Source organism: Scylla paramamosain, chromosome 20 (genome assembly GCF_035594125.1).
Source record: "Scylla paramamosain isolate STU-SP2022 chromosome 20, ASM3559412v1, whole genome shotgun sequence".
In the NCBI taxonomy this organism is placed as follows: domain Eukaryota; kingdom Metazoa; phylum Arthropoda; class Malacostraca; order Decapoda; family Portunidae; genus Scylla; species Scylla paramamosain.
The window spans coordinates 2729973-2748996 of NC_087170.1; the positions used below are offsets into that span (position 1 = coordinate 2729973).

General features: G+C 38.0%; 1 protein-coding gene across 13 annotated transcripts in view; it reads left to right on the forward strand.

Moving 5' to 3' along the window:
* The first annotated feature begins 1183 nt into the window (after window positions 1–1183).
* LOC135110174 (uncharacterized) overlaps window positions 1184–19024 on the forward strand; it is a 36092-nt gene continuing 18251 nt past the window's right edge. For 3 of the 13 annotated variants that reach the window (XR_010273135.1, XM_064022170.1, XM_064022175.1), the window contains exon 1: window positions 1249–1306. The gene's annotated coding sequence lies outside the window, so the exon portion shown is untranslated. The other 10 variants (XR_010273132.1, XR_010273139.1, XR_010273136.1 and 7 more) reach the window with 9 other exon arrangements.

Consider the following 19024-nt stretch of genomic DNA (forward strand, 5'->3'; position numbering starts at 1 on the left):
TGACAAGAAGTTTGATTTAGAAGATAGCTAATGATCAATAGGAAGAGAATGAGTGATACAACAGAACCCTGAGGAAGACCATTGTTAATAGATGTAGAAGAACAGTGACCGTCTACCACAACAGCAATAGAACGGTCATAAAAGGAAACTTGAGATGAAGTTATAAAGAGAAGGATAAAAGCCATATGAGAGTAGTTTGGAAATGAAAGCTTTGTGACACACTCTACAAAAACTTTTTGATATGGGTAAGGCAAGAGCAAAATTTCACCAAAATCTCTAAAAGAGGATAACCAAGACTCAGAAAAGCCAGAAGATCACCAGTAAAGCGGTCTTGACGGAATTCATACCGGCGATCAGATACAAGGTTGTGAAGTGATAGATATTTAAGAATCTTCCTCTTGAGGATAGATTCAAAAACTTTAGATAGGCAGGAAATTAAAGCAGTAAGACGGTAGATTTGATTAGAACATTTTCCCTTTTCAGGAACAGGCAGAATGTAGGCAAACGTCTAACAAGAAGGAAAGGTGGATATTGACAGACAGAGTTTAAAGAATATGACTAGGGAAGGTGCAAGCACTAAGGCACAGTTTCGGAGAATAATAGGAGGGGCCCCATCAGGTCCATAAGTCTTCCGAGGTTTATGGACCAGCGAGGTCATGGTCATCACTGTAAAGGATTTTAATAGCTAGCATGAAGTAGTTAGAAGGTGGAAGAATGGGAGGAACAAGCCCTGAACCATCCAAAGTAGTGTGTTTAGCAAAGGTTTAAGCGAAGGGTTCAGCTTTAGGAATAGATGAGATGGCAATGGTGTCATCAGTTTGAAATAAAGGAGAGAAAGATGAAGAAGCAAAGTTATTGGGGATACTTTTGGCAAAGTGCCAGAAATTACGAGGGGAGTTAGATCTTAAAAGTTTTGATTGCAATAATAATAATAATATTATTATTATTATTATTATATAATAATAATAATTATATTAATAATAATAATAATATTATTATTATTATTATTATTATTATTATTATTATTATTATTATCATTATGATTATTAAACCAAAGATTTCTATTTAAGGAGAAAGCAAACAACATCGCTCATTGCTGAGAGCAGGAGAGCCTTCCCAAGAAGACGAGCAAAATCAGAATGCGGGTCGCTACTCTCGGGAATAGCAGGAAGAAGGGTGTTGAGTAAAGTTGGTGCCGGGGCGGAAATGACGCGCTGCGCAGGAATGTCATATACGCTCCGCCTCACTGGCAGATCCATTTGAGAGACCTTGGACCACTCAGGCTGCCTCGCTACTCCGCCCATCAGTAGGTGAATATAGACACAACCGTCAGCTTTACTATCGTCCCAGAGAAAGGTTTCGCTCTTACAACACCACGGATTACATAGTTGATCACGTTACACGCGTATTGTGTACAAGCCTTTGTGTTTCACCTTACACCCTGTTGAAATGATCGTGTGAAAGTTGCCAGACTCCCCATGCTGCACCCCAGATCACGGTGAGCTGCTGTCTCTCTGTGTGTGTGTGTGTGTGTGTGTGTGTGTGTGTGTAATAAAATTTAGAACACACACACACACACACACACACACACACACACACACACACACACACAAAGAGAGAGAGAGAGAGAGAGAGAGAGAGAAAGAGAGAGAGAGAGAGAGTGAGTGTGTTATTTTCTCCCCACCTCTCTCTCTCTCTCTCTCTCTCTGTTAGTAATAACAACAACAGGAAAGAAATACTTCCTTGGTGCCTCAGTTTCCAATATGTACAAGAGCCAGGCCATCGTGCACTTGGCAGCAGTGAGTGGCTGTTGTTTCTCAAAGCGTCTGACTATATTTAGACCTTAGTCACACCAATCATGTTATCATCCTTGGCTTCACACACTCGCACAGCAACGTGAATTCGTAGAGAGAGGATGGATTGTGGATTACATCAGAGAGAGAGAGAGAGAGAGAGTGCGTATGTGAGTGTGTCCATTGATCACTTGTAGGTACAACAATTAATCCCGTCATTGCCCTTTCTAGCCTTTTGAAGGCCTTGAGCGAAGTGTTGTTTGGTGCCCCTGTGTTTTGAAACTATGATGGGTGGATTCCCAGCCTTCCAAGGCAGGGAACATATGATCCCTATAAGATCATCGCAGCCCAACGACATCAAGCCTTCGAAAGTGGTATGCATCACTCCTTTCACACTTAAATATATCAATCTGGTGAACTTTAAGAGGAAAAACCTAAATTCGTAAATATGTTGCTTGTTAGCCTAGCCTACGTTCTTTAACATGATTACGCACATGATACAGTAGGGGTATCACTTGGAGACATTCACCCCATTTTCGAAATAATAAAAAAAAAGTAAACAAACATAACGGATAAAAATTAAAATGTGTACATTTTGCGAGACCAACCGACCCAAGGCGAGATACCATAGTCTGCCCAAGAGAGAGAACGACAGGAAGACATAGCTAGCTGACATCGTGAGAGAGAATGAAAGGTAAAGGGCACAAACTTAAAAATTATCCTCAAAATTAGCAAGTGAAATATACTTTCCATATTACATTTCACAGGAGGAGGCAGTAGGCACCTGCAGAAACAATAATTACTCCCAGTGAGGTCTAAACCACTGGATCAAGGGGTGCTGTGATCTTTTCATTAAACCCAGCTGTGACCTCACTGAACGTTTCCTTTTCTTTCTTACAATACAAAGGGGGCAGTCACAACCTGCCCTCTAAAGAAAACTCTTTTCCTTCACACAAAACTAAATGCACTTAACTAAACACACACCTTTCACTCAAAATTCAAAATTATCATAGCGACTCCTATACCAGCCTCGGAGTCCCCATATGGGGAGAGGACCACAAATATCCCTAGGCCGGACTGCCCTTCTAGTATCTACCTTGAGTGTCCTGACACCCCCTCAACTTTTTCTTCATTAACTTCTGCTTCACATGTCTGGGAAGGTTTCACTCATATTGCTCTTCTAGACAGGGTGGAATCAAAAGCTTTTCGTTTCATCAAATCCTCTCCTCTAACTTACTATCTTCAGCCTCTCTCTCACCGCCGCAATGTTGTATATCTAGCTGTCTTCTACCGCTACTTTCATGCTAACTGCTCTTCTGATCTTGCTAATTGCATGCCTCCCCTCCTTCCGCGGCCTCGCTGCACAAGACTTTCTTCTTTCTCTCACATCTATTCTGTCAACCTCTCTAACGCAAGAATTAACCAGTATTCTCAATCATTCATCCCTTTCTCTGGTAAACTCTGGAACTCCCTGCCTGCTTCTGTATTTCCACCTTCCTATGACTTAAATTCCTTCAAGAGGGAGGTTTCAAGACACTTATTCATCAATTTTTGACCACTGCTTTGACCCTTTTGTGGGACTGGCATTTCAGTGGGCATTTTTTTTTTATTGCATTTTTGTTGCCCTTGGCCAGTGTCCTTCCTACATAAAAAAAAAAAAAAACATTCGCGGTCTTAGATATAATTTTCAATCTAGAACACCACCTCTCCTCTACTAAACCTCATCTTCTTTTCGTCACTGAAACACAGGTGTCTGAAGCAGCTGACAGTAGTTCCTTTTTTTCTGTTACTTAACTTCCAAAGTTTTTTTTTTTTTTCATGTAGGAAGGATACTGGTCAAGGGCAACAAAAATCTAATAAAAAAAATGCCCACTGAAATGCCAGTCCCATAAAAGAGTCAAAGCAGTGGTCAAAAATTGGTGGATAAGTGTCTTGAAACCTCCCTCTTGAAGGAATTCAAGTCGTAGGAAGGTGGAAATACAGAAGCAGGCAGGGAGTTCCAGAGTTTACCAGAGAAAGGGATGAATGATTGAGAATACTGGTTAACTCTTGCGTTAGAGAGGTGGACAGAATAGGGGTGAGAGAAAGAAGAAAGTCTTCTGCAGCGAGGCCGCGGAAGGAGGGGAGGCATGCAGTTAGCAGGATCAGAAGAGCAGTTAGCATGAAAATAGCGGTAGAAGACAGCTAGATATGCAACATTGCGGCGGTGAGAGAGAGGCCGAAGACAGTCAGTTAGAGAAGAGGAGTTGATGAGACGAAAAGCTTTTGATTCCACCCTGTCTAGAAGAGCAGTATGAGTGGAACCCCCCCAGACATGTGAAGCATACTCCATACAAGGACGGATAAGGCCATTGTACAGAGTTAGCAGCTGGTGGGGTGAGAAAAACTGGCGGAGACGTCTCAGAACACCTAACTTCATAGAAACTGTTTTAGCTAGAGATGAGATGTGAAGTTTCCAGTTCAGATTATAAGTAAAGGACAGACCGAGGATGTTCAGTGTAGAAGAGGGGGACAGTTGAGTGTCATTGAAGAAGAGGGGATAGTTGTCTGGAAGGTTGTGTTGAGTTGATAGATGGAGGAATTGAGTTTTTGATCACTAATGATCACTAATGAATAATAAGAAGAGAGTGGGTGACAGGACAGAACCCTGAGGAACACCACTGTTAATAGATTTAGGAGAAGAACAGTGACCGTCTACCACAGCAGCAATAGAACGGTCAGAAAGGAAACTTGAGATTAAGTTACAGAGAGAAGTATAGAAACCGTAGGAGGGTAGTTTGGAAGTCAAAGCTTTGTGCCAGACTCTATCAAAGGTTTTTGATATGTCCAAGGCAACAGCATAAGTTTCACCAAAATCTCTAAAAGAGGATGACCAAGACTCAGTAAGGAAAGCCAGAAGATCACCAGTAGAGCCGACTTGACGGAACCCATACTGGCGATCATATAGAAGGTTGTGAAGTGATAGATGTTTAAGAATCTTCCTGTTGAGGATATATTCAAAAACTTTAGATAAGCAGGAAATTAGAGCAATAGGACGGTAGTTTGAGGGATTAGAGCGGTCACCCTTTTTAAGAACAGGTTGAATGTAGGCAAACTTCCAGCAAGAAGGAAAGGTAGATGTTGACAGACAGAGCTGAAAAAGTTTCACTTGGCAAGGTGCAAGCACGGAGGCACAGTTTCGGAGAACAATAGGAGGGACCCCATCAGCTCCATAAGCCTTCCGAGGGTTTAGGCCAGCGAGGGCATGGAAAACATCATTGCGAAGAATTTTAATAGGTGGCATGAAGTAGTCAGGGGGTGGAGGAGAGGGAGGAACAAGCCCAGAATCGTGGAGCACATTCTCTCTCTTCCCTTTTGTGGAGATCTCCATTCTTGGAGACTTCAATGTTCATCATCAGCTTTGGCTTTCCTCTCCCTTCACTGACCATCCTGGTAAACTAGTCTTCAACTTTGCTATCCTCCAGGACCTAAAGCAATTGGTGGAACACCTTACTCATATTCCTGAGTCTTGAAGATACGTCTAACATTCTTGATCTTTTCCTAACCTCTAATTCTTCTGCTTATGCTGTTACCATCTCTTCTCCGTTGGGCCCCTCCAATCACAATCTCATATCTTTATTTTGTCCTATTGCCCCAATCCCTCTTCAAGATCCCCCTAAGCGGAGGTACCTCTGTCGTTTTGCCTCTGCTAGTTGGGGAGACCTGAGGAGGTATTTTACTGATTTTCTTTGGAATGAATACTGATTCCGTGTCAGAGACCCGTCTCTGTGTGCAGAGTGCATAACAGAGGTGTTAGTGTCTGGCATGGAGGCATACAATCCTGACTCTTTTTCTCGACCTAAACCTTCAATACCTTGCTTTAACACAGCCTATTCTCGTGCTATACACGATAGAGAGGTGGCCCACAAAAGGTACTTGAGCCTTCCATCACCAGAATCTCATGTGCCTTATATTTCTTCCCGGAACCATGCCAAGTTTGGTGTTCTCCAACTAGCACAAAACTCCTTCATTAGTAGAAAGTGTCAAAATGTTTCAAGATCTAGCTCCTCTCGTGACTTCTGGCTTTAGTCTAGCCAAAAATATATCCAATAACTTTGCTTCTTCTTCTTTCCCTCTTTTATTTCAATCAGATGGCACCACTGCTACAACATCTATCTCTAAAGCTGAAATCTTCGCTTAAACCTTTGCTAAAAACACTACCTTGGACGATTCAGGGCTTGTTCCTCCCTCTCTTCCATCCCTCTGACTACTTTACGCTACTTATTAAAAGTCTTCGCAGTGCTGTTTTCCATGCCCTCGCTGGCCTATATCCTCAGAAAGCTTATTGACTTGGTGGGGTCCCTCCTATTGTTGTCAGAAACTGTGCCTCTTGACTAGTCAAACTTTTTTCAGCTCTGTCTGTCAACATCTACCTTTCCTTCTTCCTGGAAATTTGCCTACATTCAGCCTGCTCCTAAAAGCGGTGACTGTTCTAATCCCTCAAGCTACCGTCCTATTGCTTTAATTTTCTGCCTATCTATCCTCAACGGGAAGATTCTTAAACATCTATCACTTCACAATCTTCTATTTGATCGCCATTATGGGATTCATGAAGACCGCTCTACTAGTGATCTTCTGGCTTTCCTGACTGAGTCTTGGTCATCCTCTTTTAGAGATTTTGGTGAAACTTTTGTTGTTGCCTTAGACATATCAAAAGGTATTCCTAGAGTGTGGCACAAAGCTTTGATTTCCAAACTACCCTCCGACAGCTTCTATCCTTCTTTCTGTAACTTCATCTCAAGTTTCCTTTCTCACCGTTCTATTGCTGCTGTGGTAGACGTTCACTGTTCTCCTAAATCTATTAACAGTGGTGTTCCTCAGGGTTCTGTCTATTACTCACTCTCTTTCTATTATTCATCAATGATCTTGTCCAAACTTCTTGTCCTATCCACTCCTACGCCGATGATACATACCACCCTGCACTTTTCCATGTCTTTTCATAGACGTCCAACCCTTCAGGAAGTAAACAGTTTACACATGGAAGCCACAGAACGCCTTACTTCTGATTTCTCTAAAATTTCTGATTGGGGCAGAACAAACTTGTCTCAAAAGTTCAAGTCCTCCATCTGTCAAGTCAACACAACCTTCCAAACAACTATCCCCTCTTCTTCAATGACTCTCAACTGTCCCCTTCTTCTACACTGAACATCCTCAGTCTGTCTTTTTCTCATAAACTAAACTGGAAGCTTCATACCTCATCTCTAGCCAAAACAACTTCTTTGAAATTAGGCGTTCTGAGTCTCCGCCAGTTTTTCTCACCCCCGCCCCCTCCAGTAGCTAACTCTGTGCAAGGGCTTTTATCTGTCCATGTATGTAGTATGCTTCACATGTCTGGGGGGTTCCACTCATAGCGCTCTTTTAGACAGGGTGGAAAAAAAAAAATATTTTCCTTTTGTCAACTCCTCTCCTCTAACTGAATGTCTTCAGCCTCTTTCTCATCACCGCAATGTTGCATGTCTAGCTATCTTCTACCTTTGTTTTCATGTTGACTGCTCTTCTGATCTTGTTAACTTCATGTCTCCCCTCCTCCCACGGCTCCGCTACACAAGATTTTCTTCTTTCTCTCATCCCTATTCTGCTTACCTCTCTAATGCAGGAGTATTCTCAATCTTTCATCCCTTTCTCAGGTAAACTGCGGAACTCCCTGCCTGCTTCTGTATTTCCACCTTCCTGTGACTTGAACTCCTTTAAGAGGGAGGTTTCAAGACACTTATCCTTCATTTTTTTTTACTACCGCTTCGGATCCTGTTTAGGACCTGCATCTCATTTTTTTTTTTTACTGTTTTTTTTTTTTTGCGCTTTTGGCCGGTGTCCCTCCTACGTAAAAAAAGAAAAAAAAAACATGCTATATGTGAAGGTTTTATTTCCAAAAACATTGAAATATATGTAGAAAGTAAAAAAATAATAATATAAGGGTGTCTAAAAAAAAAAAAAAATACCACTAGAAATCAACACCATGAGTGTTTATCTTCTTCAGCTCTTTTTTTTTTTTTTTTCTTCTTCTTTTCTCGGCATCAGAAATGTATATCCTTTTTTTAACGCCACGTCGCCGTCACTCCTCAGTCGCCACCAAAGATTCTGCATCCTTGGTCGCCACTGACAGATGGCTGAGCGGCCTGATCCTGACACGGTGACTCCGAGTATGGGTGGCCAAAGTACCACATATCTGTAGGTAAAGGAAGCGTTCTGCAATCCTGTCCAAATTTCAGGACAATATAGCAAAATCTATAGAAATATCTGAATTTCTGGAGATTAAGAATTTCTGTGGCTTTCGTTACTCAACACATATTTTAATAATAAAATAATAATAATAATAATAATAATAATAATAATAATAATAATAATAATAATAATAATAATAATAATAATGGCAACTTGAAAGCCCCTGGTAGCCTCGGGGTTCTATGCAACCGCGTAGTTTGCATATATCAAGAGACTGCTTTAATTCCCCCGCAGTAATAAAGCATTGGGTTGCACCCCAGGCCACATACCATACGGGATGTAATAATAAAATAGCCTTTTTGCATTAAAGATCTACATGTTCAAGCATATTGGTTTTCTTTCGTAGTTGATATAAATCGATTACATTGACAGAGACAACCTAGTGGTGTCTTATTAACGGCCGAAAGGGACACCTAAATCGAACCCAATCTTTGGGCGTACTGCGTGTTTTGATGCCTGTAAACAGGAGAACCAAATAACCGACCATACTACAGCTCAGACTGTTATGTTGCTGCATCTCTTAGTGTACGACCCATAAGGAATGCCGTGTCTCCCAGTGATACGATACGGTGTTACAGTAACAGCGCCACGTGTCCACTTGTTGCGTACCCGCTCCGCAGGCTTGTATACTTATTCCACAGGAGTAGAGTGTGAGGACTTGGTGTTCACAGGGCGAGGATGAATTGAGGAAAATGGCGGTAGTGTGTGTGTGTGTGTGTGTGTGTGTATGTGTGTGTGTGATGAAGCAAAACACCTAATAACCTACCACAATCATTCTTTACTTCCAAAATCATTGCCGTCTCTCAGTGTGAAACAAACGCCCTCCCTCTCCTCCTCTTCCTCCTCCACATCCTATTATTCCTATTCTTCCTCCTCCTGGCAGCCAGACGCAGTAATCAGATTGCTAGTCCGAAGTCACTTGGCAGCTTTCGTTAAAGGAAGATTGGGTAGCTATTAATGAGGATTACATGGGAACAGGTAGGCATGTTTCACGGAGGGACTGCCACGTGTAGGCCTGATGGCTTAATTCATGCAGCTTCCTTATTTTCTCATGTTCTTATGTGTTAGTTTATTAACAACACACACACACACACACACACACACACACACATATATATATATATATATATATATATATATATATATATATATATATATATATATATATATATATATACGAGTATATATATATATATATATATATATATATATATATATATATATATATATATATATATATATATATATATATATATATATATATATATATATATATATATATATATATATATATATATATATATATATATATATATATATATATATATATATATATATATATATATATATATATATATAACCCAGGAGATATCAAAATTATATAGATTTTAAAAGCAACAGAGCTATCTGTTGTTTAAAATAATTCTAAAACACCATTTAAAGAACTAGTAAATGATTAACTAAAGTACATTCGTCCTCAGCAAATTTTGTTTATTTATTTATTTATTTTTATTTTTATTTTTTTTTTTGTTTTAATCAATCTAACCCATGCATCGGGTGGGTTTGGTTAGGTTAGGCTAGGTTAACCCCTAAAGGAGATGCAATCGCTGGTATGGAAACCTTAGGTCTCACCACCCATTGTATCTGGAGGTCTTGCAGGTCCTCCCGGCCCGAGTCTTCTCCTTTTCTCTCCTTGTAAATTACCACCTATTTTTCCCTTTGTCCCTTTAATTTTTATTTCCTTCTCCCTTGACTTACTTTTCGGGCGTCATGTGACCGAGATGTTAGACGCCTGTTCTCCTGCTAAATTCCTCCTCCTAGATAAGGTTAAGTTAATTAGGAAAAATAAAATAAAATAAAATAAATAAATTTGCTGGGGATCGTGATCTAGGAAATTCGATAAGGCGTCCCTCACTTTTGAAGGCAGACAGACTTACGAGGAACGTGTTGAAACAATGGCTGCAGAGTGACTAACAAGAAAAAGGTACAGCTTATTCAGGATGTTTACCACCGACTAGAAATAGAGGTTAAGTCTAAAACTACAAATTGTGCATATATACTCCAGTATTGTAAAAAGAAAAAAAAATCTTATTTATTGTAATTATTATGTAAAGAATTTTGGCGTAGTGAAGTTACGACCCCATCGCCCATCCTGTGAGGTGCAGTTTCATGAGTGAGGGCTAAGGATCCACTCTCACATACAAATCCCCCAAAGTGAGAGTTGGTGGGACTGAGGCTGTTGGGTGTGATGGTAGGTGGAGTTGCCTTTGGTGTGCCAGACGCTGGTACTTGGGCTGAGTGAGAGAGTCTGGGATAAAACTATTTGTGGTTGCAACACCTTCTTTAGGACTGTTGGCCACTTAACAGGATACAAGTGGGGCAGATAAAGAAGGAAGATGGGTGGCTTGGTGAACATCCTTGGCTCTGGGTGATGAGGTTGAGAGACTTCATTCTCGTCCAAGCATCAAGCAACGTCGCTTCAGTGGTATCTCTTGCCATAGGATCCTGTACTCAGCTGGGTTCTGCTTTGGTCCTTGCCATTCTGGACTTCAGCTATGAGTGCCTGGTGTATGTCACCTGGGTTCGACGTTGACCCTTAACTCTCTGGTTGTATAGTACATGCCCAAGGCTTGTGTTTTCAATTCATTCCATAACTCCGCCTTGTTTCAGTTCTTAGTTTTCCACTCCCCTCCCGGATCTGTGCCATGCGCTACCTCGCTTGTGCAGGTTTTACCTCTGGTTTTAATATTTGTATGCGAGTACAGAGTATGTATCCTCAATTAATTAAATTTAACGTCAGTTTTGTTATTGTCATCACATTATTAATGGAAATAATAGTTCTGCCTATTGTCCACTTATTGTTTCAGCTATGTAATTCATTTCAAATGTTTAGTGTTTAAAATTTACCTTTTTTTTTTTTTCTAGGTTGAGAAGTGAATTCCAAGAAACATGGCCAAATTCTTACCTATTATTGGCGAAGCATACACAACAGTTGAAAGTGGCATTTTAATCATGTCTGCTGGCTTGGCCAAAGTTTGTGGGGATGACAAAGCTGCCAGTCAACTTGCTGATAGTGCAGGCAAATCTTGGAAGGAATACAGTGAAACAAATGCTTTGGCAGCTCCGATCAATATGATCGTACATAAAAGCAAGGGAGATCATGAAAAGGTAAAAGAGCTTGAAGATTCTTATCTCAGTGCAGCATCATCTTGCGCAGATGGCATTCCTGTAGTCGGACACGTTAAAGGAGTTGTTCACTATGCGATGGGCGACGTAGATAAAGGGAATAGGTCTATGGAGATCTCTACAAGAAATGTGGCCGTTTTAGGTGCTGGAATTGTTACAGGTGGACTTGGTGCTGGAGTGGCCGTAGGAGCTGTTGCTGGTATTGGTGCTGGGGTTGCATATGACGCCACGGCGACTATTGTTGATAATACAGTAAACGGGGAAGACGCAACACTCCACGGATCTATTGCTTTAGCTCGTGCAGACAAGATGAACCCAAATGAATTTGTTGGTGGTATCCTTGGTATTGCTGGTGATGGGCTGACAGGCGCAGGTGGAGCGCAAGTGGGAAAAAATATTCGAACCCGCATAAATGGACAAAGGGCTTTACAAAATACTTACAAGAATTCAGAAGGTCTCAGAGGGACAGGAACTAACTACAGAACTGCCACTAAACTTACTATGGAGGCTGCTGAAGCGAGCAAAAAAGCACAAGGAGCACTGAATAAACAAATTTCTTATGCAACCTGTGAAGCTGTAGACTCAGCTACTGGTCAGAAAGGTGTTGGTCATAGTGGATTATATAGAAAGGAAATGAGGGTACAGAATTTTGAAAATTTGGGATACCCATCCAGGAATGCTGCTGCAAGAGCCAATGGTTATGGTGAGCCATCTCATCTCCAAACCAGATATGAAAACGTTAGGCAAGTTCACCCAACAAGACCTCAAGCTGCATGTGCTGAACACCCAGCATTTGATAATTTAGTGAGGAAAAATCCAAATTACAACCCAGAGAACGTCAACGCAGCAACTGTCTATAAGAAACAAGATATTATTAACACCGCACGACGGTGTGAGAACTGTCTAGCCTACGGTACCGGGATGGGAAACGTGGTTACAGATTGTATTCCTGACAGAACTCCTGTTCCCACTTCTGGTTATGTGAGGGATGGATTTGTGGCACATGCGGTTGGTGCTGCCTTTGTCGGCTATGCCGTAAATAATGACGATGAGGATGAAACAGACAGTGAGTAAAGGGTCGGTTTCACGAGAAGTTTGGAGAAAAATACTCATTCTTCTTGATTCTTAAAACTGAAGTTTCTTATTCAATAATTTTAATTGATTTTTCCTAGACTAAATATATACGAGTATATATATATATATATATATATATATATATATATATATATATATATATATATATATATATATATATATATATATATATATATATATATATATATATATATATATATATATATATATATATATATAACCTCCTCTTCTTTACCTTACTGAAACACAGGTATCTGCGGTAACTGGCAGACACTTCTCTCTCCCCTCATATTTTCTATATCCTCATTTTCAATCCAAAGGTGGATGCTGCGTTTATGTGCACAAGTACTAAACTTTCTCTCATGCCTATGATCTTGAATCTTCTAAATTTTCTACCATCTTGTCCCATATTAATAAAGATCCCTAGGAACGCTCCTAGAAATGCTTTTATCCTCAACTTTGATCATACAAGTTGCTCTTAAAAGCAACTTTTACTTTCAAAGTAAAATATACTCCTAGGAACACTGTAGAAATGCCGCTAAAATAGAGGATTTTCTAAATGTAGGAACATTGTTTTGAATCAAATATACCAAGATGTCACTCATTTTGAACTAATTTATATTCCTGAGTTAATTTTGAATATACTTAAGTAATTCTAGAGCATTATGTAATTTCCGGACATGTCGATAATTTGGCTGATGTAAACAAAGCGCCGCTCTCCCAGCCAGAGGATGGCAGCCAGTTCAAGAGTGAAAGAAATTAGTGCAGCTTTAAACACTTTAAACACTTCAAACACTTTATTATATTTGTCTTATATAAATGTATTTTTGAAATGATAAACAAAAGAGACAAATATCCCTTTGCAAGCTATAGAAAGCTTTATGGGCAATGGTATAGAAAAATATTTAACATATGTGGAAAAAAAGAAAATGTAGCATCCATTCACATTATAAGTGCATACATAGGTATTTGCATGTATATAAATGCACATGCTTATATCTATATAGTTGAATTGAAACTTCCTCATATCCAAGCAGTAAATTACAATAAATAATTATAATGATAGATATCAGTAATAAAAATAAAAATAATAATAATAATAATAATAATAATAATAATAATAACAATAGTAATAATAATAATAATAATAATAATAATAATAATAATAATAATAATAATAACAATAATAATAATAACAATAACAATAGTAATAATGATAATTAATTAATTAATAATAATAATAATAATAATAATAATAATAATAATAATAATAATAATAATAATAATGATAGTAATGATGATAATGCGAAATAATGGTAACAGTAAATATAAGACTTTCATAATCCTAGCTTTACAACATCAGCTTGCTGGAATATAGCATTCAGTCGGAGTGTATCATATGTCTTTTTAAATTTTTCTTAAATGAAGGTAGGCTGGTGGAATGTCTGATTTTAAGTGGCACATCAATCCATATTTTTGGTTCTAAGTACAGCAGTGAATGTTTGAACAGGGTTAGTTTGTGTAGTTTGTGTTAGTTTGTGTTAGTTTGGTAATAGTGTATAGGTAGTGTGTTGTAGTTATTAGAATTTATCGATTTGTACATATAAGATGCAATATTCACCTTAGATAAATCGGCAAGGTTCAAGATATTTAATGCTTTAAATAATGGGTATGTGTGTGCTCACTAAAATTATTGTTGGTTATTATCCTGACAACTTTTTTTTTTATGTAGTATTTTAAGTTGATACAGATGATTGGGGTAAGTATAGGACCAGATAGGGTTACAATAATTAAGTTGTTGATAAATATGAGCATAATATAAACATTTAAGAACATTAATTGGAGCAAAATGTCTTACTTTGAGAAGGAGTGGGATGGTTCTTGATATCTTTGAACATAGATTAGACAAGTGGTGCTTGAAGTTTAAATTTTTGTCAAAACTTATTCCAAATAATTTTATTTGATTTACCTGTAGAATATCACTTTAGTATACTTAGGAAAATAGCATGTAGTAGGTTTTATTAGTATTAACTGTGGTTCGGTTTGCTAAGCACCAGGTGAACATTTTTGAAGTTCTGTATTGGCCATGAAATCTGTTGTTTTTTCCTCCAATCAGGTAAAATGTAGAATCATCTGCAAATAGTATAGTGTGGAGTGTATCTGATTCATTGAAAATATCATTGATATATAAAAGGAAGAGTATAGGGCCCAATATACCCTTCAGCACGTTGTTCTAAATTTTTTATCCTAAAAGTTACTTTTTGGGTCTCATTCATCTTCTCTAGGATTGGAAGGTTCAGGAACACTGGAAGATGTCACTTAAGGGAGACAGAAGGATACCAGGAGAGGAGGGAACTGTAAAATTTGTCCATATGTGGTCCAGTAGGGAAAGGGAAGCAGTGAAGTTGTCGCCAGGAAATCTTGTGGACCGGGATATGCGAGGAAACTAGTTGAGAGATTGCATTGTGCTTAAGAAATTGTTAGTTGGTGGGTGTGAACTGTGTTCAAGCAGGCTAATGTTAAAATCCCCAGAAATTATGGTTTTATTATTAGTAAATATGTTCTGTGAGAGTATGTTATCCATTTGTACTGTGAACTCATTTACTTGGTAGTGCTTACTATTGGGGCGATAATGGTTAGATATGATGTAGCTAGAACTACCAATTGTGATTTTAACTGTACACAATTCTATATTATCAATGCACAAACAATAATCACTAATCAGAACGCTGGAGATATTGTTATTAGCGTAGATCGCAACACCACCGAAGCCATCGGGTCTGAGTGTATGGTAAGATTTGAAACCTTGAATTTCGTTTAACGGTACAGTGTTAGATTTGAGCCAGGTTTCACTAATACATAATATGTCAGGAAGCTTTGGCAGTTATGTAAGAAGGGAAATTAGTTTATCATAATTCTTGCTTAGGGAGCGAATATTCACGTGAAGTATGTTTAAATAACCAGGACATTTAACAGGGAATGTTGACTTATATGAGTTAATGTCACGATATTTACAAATATTTTCAGTTTTTATGGAGTTATACACGGAGTTAACAATTTCCAGACCTATACCATTTTCATCAATTTTTTCTTCAGGATTATCCAAAAGTATCATAAAGATTTATATCAGGAAGATTCATAACTAATGTTGGAAACAATGGATAGAGGATAAGGTTAAAGGGCAGGAGAATAAAGGGGAATGAGGTTAAAGGACAGGAGAGTAAAAGAGGATGAGGAGTGTTGTATGTAATGAAATGAGGTGTAGATAGGGAAATGAGAGGAAGCAAAACGTGGTCGTTAAGTAAAGAGAAGGGGATGTAGCGGGAGATTCAGTGGTAGGGGAGTGATAATAAAACATTACTCCTTGTAAACCTCACAAATGAAAATATATATATATATATATATATATATATATATATATATATATATATATATATATATATATATATATATATATATATATATATATATATATATATATATATATATATATATACGAGTATATATATATATATATATATATATATATATATATATATATATATATATATATATATATATATATATATATATATATATATATATATATATATATATATATATATATATATATATATATATATATATATATATATATATATATATATATATATATATATATATATATATATATATATATATATATTTATATACTCGTATATATATATATAAAGGATAAAAAATTATGTGGGAGTGACATCCAAGGAGAAGAAGACTGTATGGGCAGACATTCTTGCCCATGTAAATTAAGGATGCATACATACATATCATATGCATTGTACATTCTCTCTCTCTCTCTCTCTCTCTCTCTCTCTCTCTCTCTCTCTCTCTCTCTCTCTCTCTCTCTCTCTCTCTCTCTCTCTCTTACATGAGTTAAGAGGGCAAATTGTTTTGTCAACAAAGGCGAAATATACATACATATGTATACACGTGTGTGTGCGTTTGTGTATTATATATATATATATGTATATATATATATATATATATATATATATATATATATATATATATATATATATATATATATATATATATATATATATATATATATATATATATATATATATATCATCACAGCATTTCATCTGTTTCTAAAGCTGAACTCTTCACTCAAACTTTTGCTAAACACTACACCTTGGATAATTTAGGGATTGTTCCTCCCTCTTCTCCACCCTCTAACTACTTCATGCTACCCATTAAGATCCTTCTCAGTGATGTTTTCAATGCCCTCGCTGGTCTTAACCCTTAAAAAGCTTATGAGCCTGATGGGGTCCCTCCTATTGTTCTCTGAAACTGTGCTTCCATGCTTGCACCTTGCCTAGTCAAACGCTTCCAACTTTGTCTATCAACATCTATCTATCTTTCCTTCCTGTTGGAAGTTTGCCTACATTCAGCCTGTTCCTAAAAAAAGGTTACCGCTCTAATCCCTCAAACTACCGTCCTATTTATTTAATTTCCTGTCACTCTAAAGTTTTTCAATCAATCCTTAACAGGAAGATTCTCAAACATCTATAACCTCACAACCTTCTATCTGATCGCCAGTATGGGTTCTGTTGTGGTAGCTTTACTGTTGATCTTCTGGCTTTCCTATCTGAATCTTGGTCATCCTCTTTTAGGGATTTTGGTGAAACTTTTGCTGTTGCCTTGGACATATCAAAAAGCTTTTGACAGAGTCTGACACAAAGCTTTGATTTCCAAACTACCCTCCTATGGCTTCTATCCTTCTCTCTGTAACTTCATCTCAAGTTTCCTCTTTGACCGCGCCTATTACTGCTGTGGTAGACGGTCACTGTTCTTCTCCTTAACAGTTATGTTCTTCACGATTTTGTCCTGTAACCCACTCGCTTCCTATTATTTATCATGACCTTGTGAACCTAAATTTGTGTCCTCTTCACTCTTATGATGATGATACCACCCTGCACTTTTCACGTCTTTTCGTAGACATTCAACCTTTCAGGAAGTAAACACTTCATGCTGGGAAGCCACATAACGCCTGACTTCTAATCTCTCTAAAATTTCTGACTGGGGATAGAACAAATTTAGCAATGTTCAATGCCTCAAAAATTCTTCTACCTATCAACTCAGCACAACTTTCAGATAACAATCCCCTCTTCTTCAATGGCACCCAACTCTCTTCTACACTTAGCATTCTCGGTCTGTCCTTTACTTATAATATAAACTGGAAACTTCATATCTCATCTCTATCTTCTATGAAGTTAGGTATTCTAAGTCATCTCCGCTAGTTTTTCTCACCCCTCCCACACCCCACCTGCTAGCTTTGTATGAAGTATGCCTCACATGTATTTTCCACTCATACCGCTATTTTAGACAGGGTAAAATCGAAAGCTTTTCGTCTTATCAACTTCTCTCCTCTAACTGTCTTCAGCCTCTTTTTCATCGCTGCAATGTTGCATCTTTTGCTTTCTTCTAGCTCACCACAATGTTTGTGGTGAGGCACATCCTTACCCTCATCGCTCTATTTCTTCACCTATATATATATATATATATATATATATATATATATATATATATATATATATATATATATATATATATATATATATATATATATATATATATATATATATATATATACAAGGCCACTGACCATGGGCAACTTATTGCCAGTTTCCACACAGATGACACGTAGAATGGTGAAAAAAAAAAAAAAAAATCCAATCCAAGTCATAAGAAGGGAATACAGAAGCAGGAAGGTAGTTCCAGACTTTATCATAGAAAGGGATGAATGAATGAGAATACTGATTAACATTAAAAATAAAACACTCGTACTATGTAATAAGTGCCTGGATATTTTCCAGGCATTACACATCACCTCAGTAAAACAATTTGTTTATTAACATTAGAGCGGTGGACAGAATAGGAATGAGAGAAAGAAAAAAAGTCTTGTGCAGTGAGGCCTTGGGAGAAGGGGAGGCACGCAGTTAGCAAGATGAGAAGATCAGTTAGCGTGAAAATGGTGGTAGAAGAAAGCAAGAGATGCAACATTGCAGCGATGAAAAAGAGCCTGAAGACAGTTAGAGGAGAGAAGTTGATAAGACGAAAAGCTTTCGATTTTACCCTGTCTAAAATAGCGGTATGAGTGGAAAATACATGTGAGGCATACTTCATACATGGACGGATAAGGCCCCTATACAAAGCTAGCAGGTGGGGTGTGGGAGGGGTGAGAAAAACTAGCGGAGATGACTCAGAATACCTAACTTCATAGAAGATAGAGATGATATATGAAGTTTCCAGTTTACATTATAAGTAAAGGACAGACCGAGAATGCTAAGTGTAGAAGAGAGTTGGGTGCCATTGAAGAAGAGGGGATTGTTATCTGAAAGGTTGTGCTGATCTCCACGATATGAGTAGGGTGTTGCACCAATTCCTCTAGGTCGTGGAGAATAGCAAAGTTGAAGGCTAGTTCACCAGGATGGTCAGTGAAAGGAGAGGAAAGCCAAAGCTGGTGGTAAGCATTAAAGTCTCCAAGAATTGAGATCTCCACAAAAGGGAAGAGAGTCAGAATGTGCTTTAGTTTGGAAGTTAAGTAGTCAAAAAATTTCTGAGGAGTTGGGTGAGAAGTATACAGCACAGATAATTTGGTTTAAGAGTGACTCTGTAGTCGTAGCCAGATGGCGGAAAACTAGCTG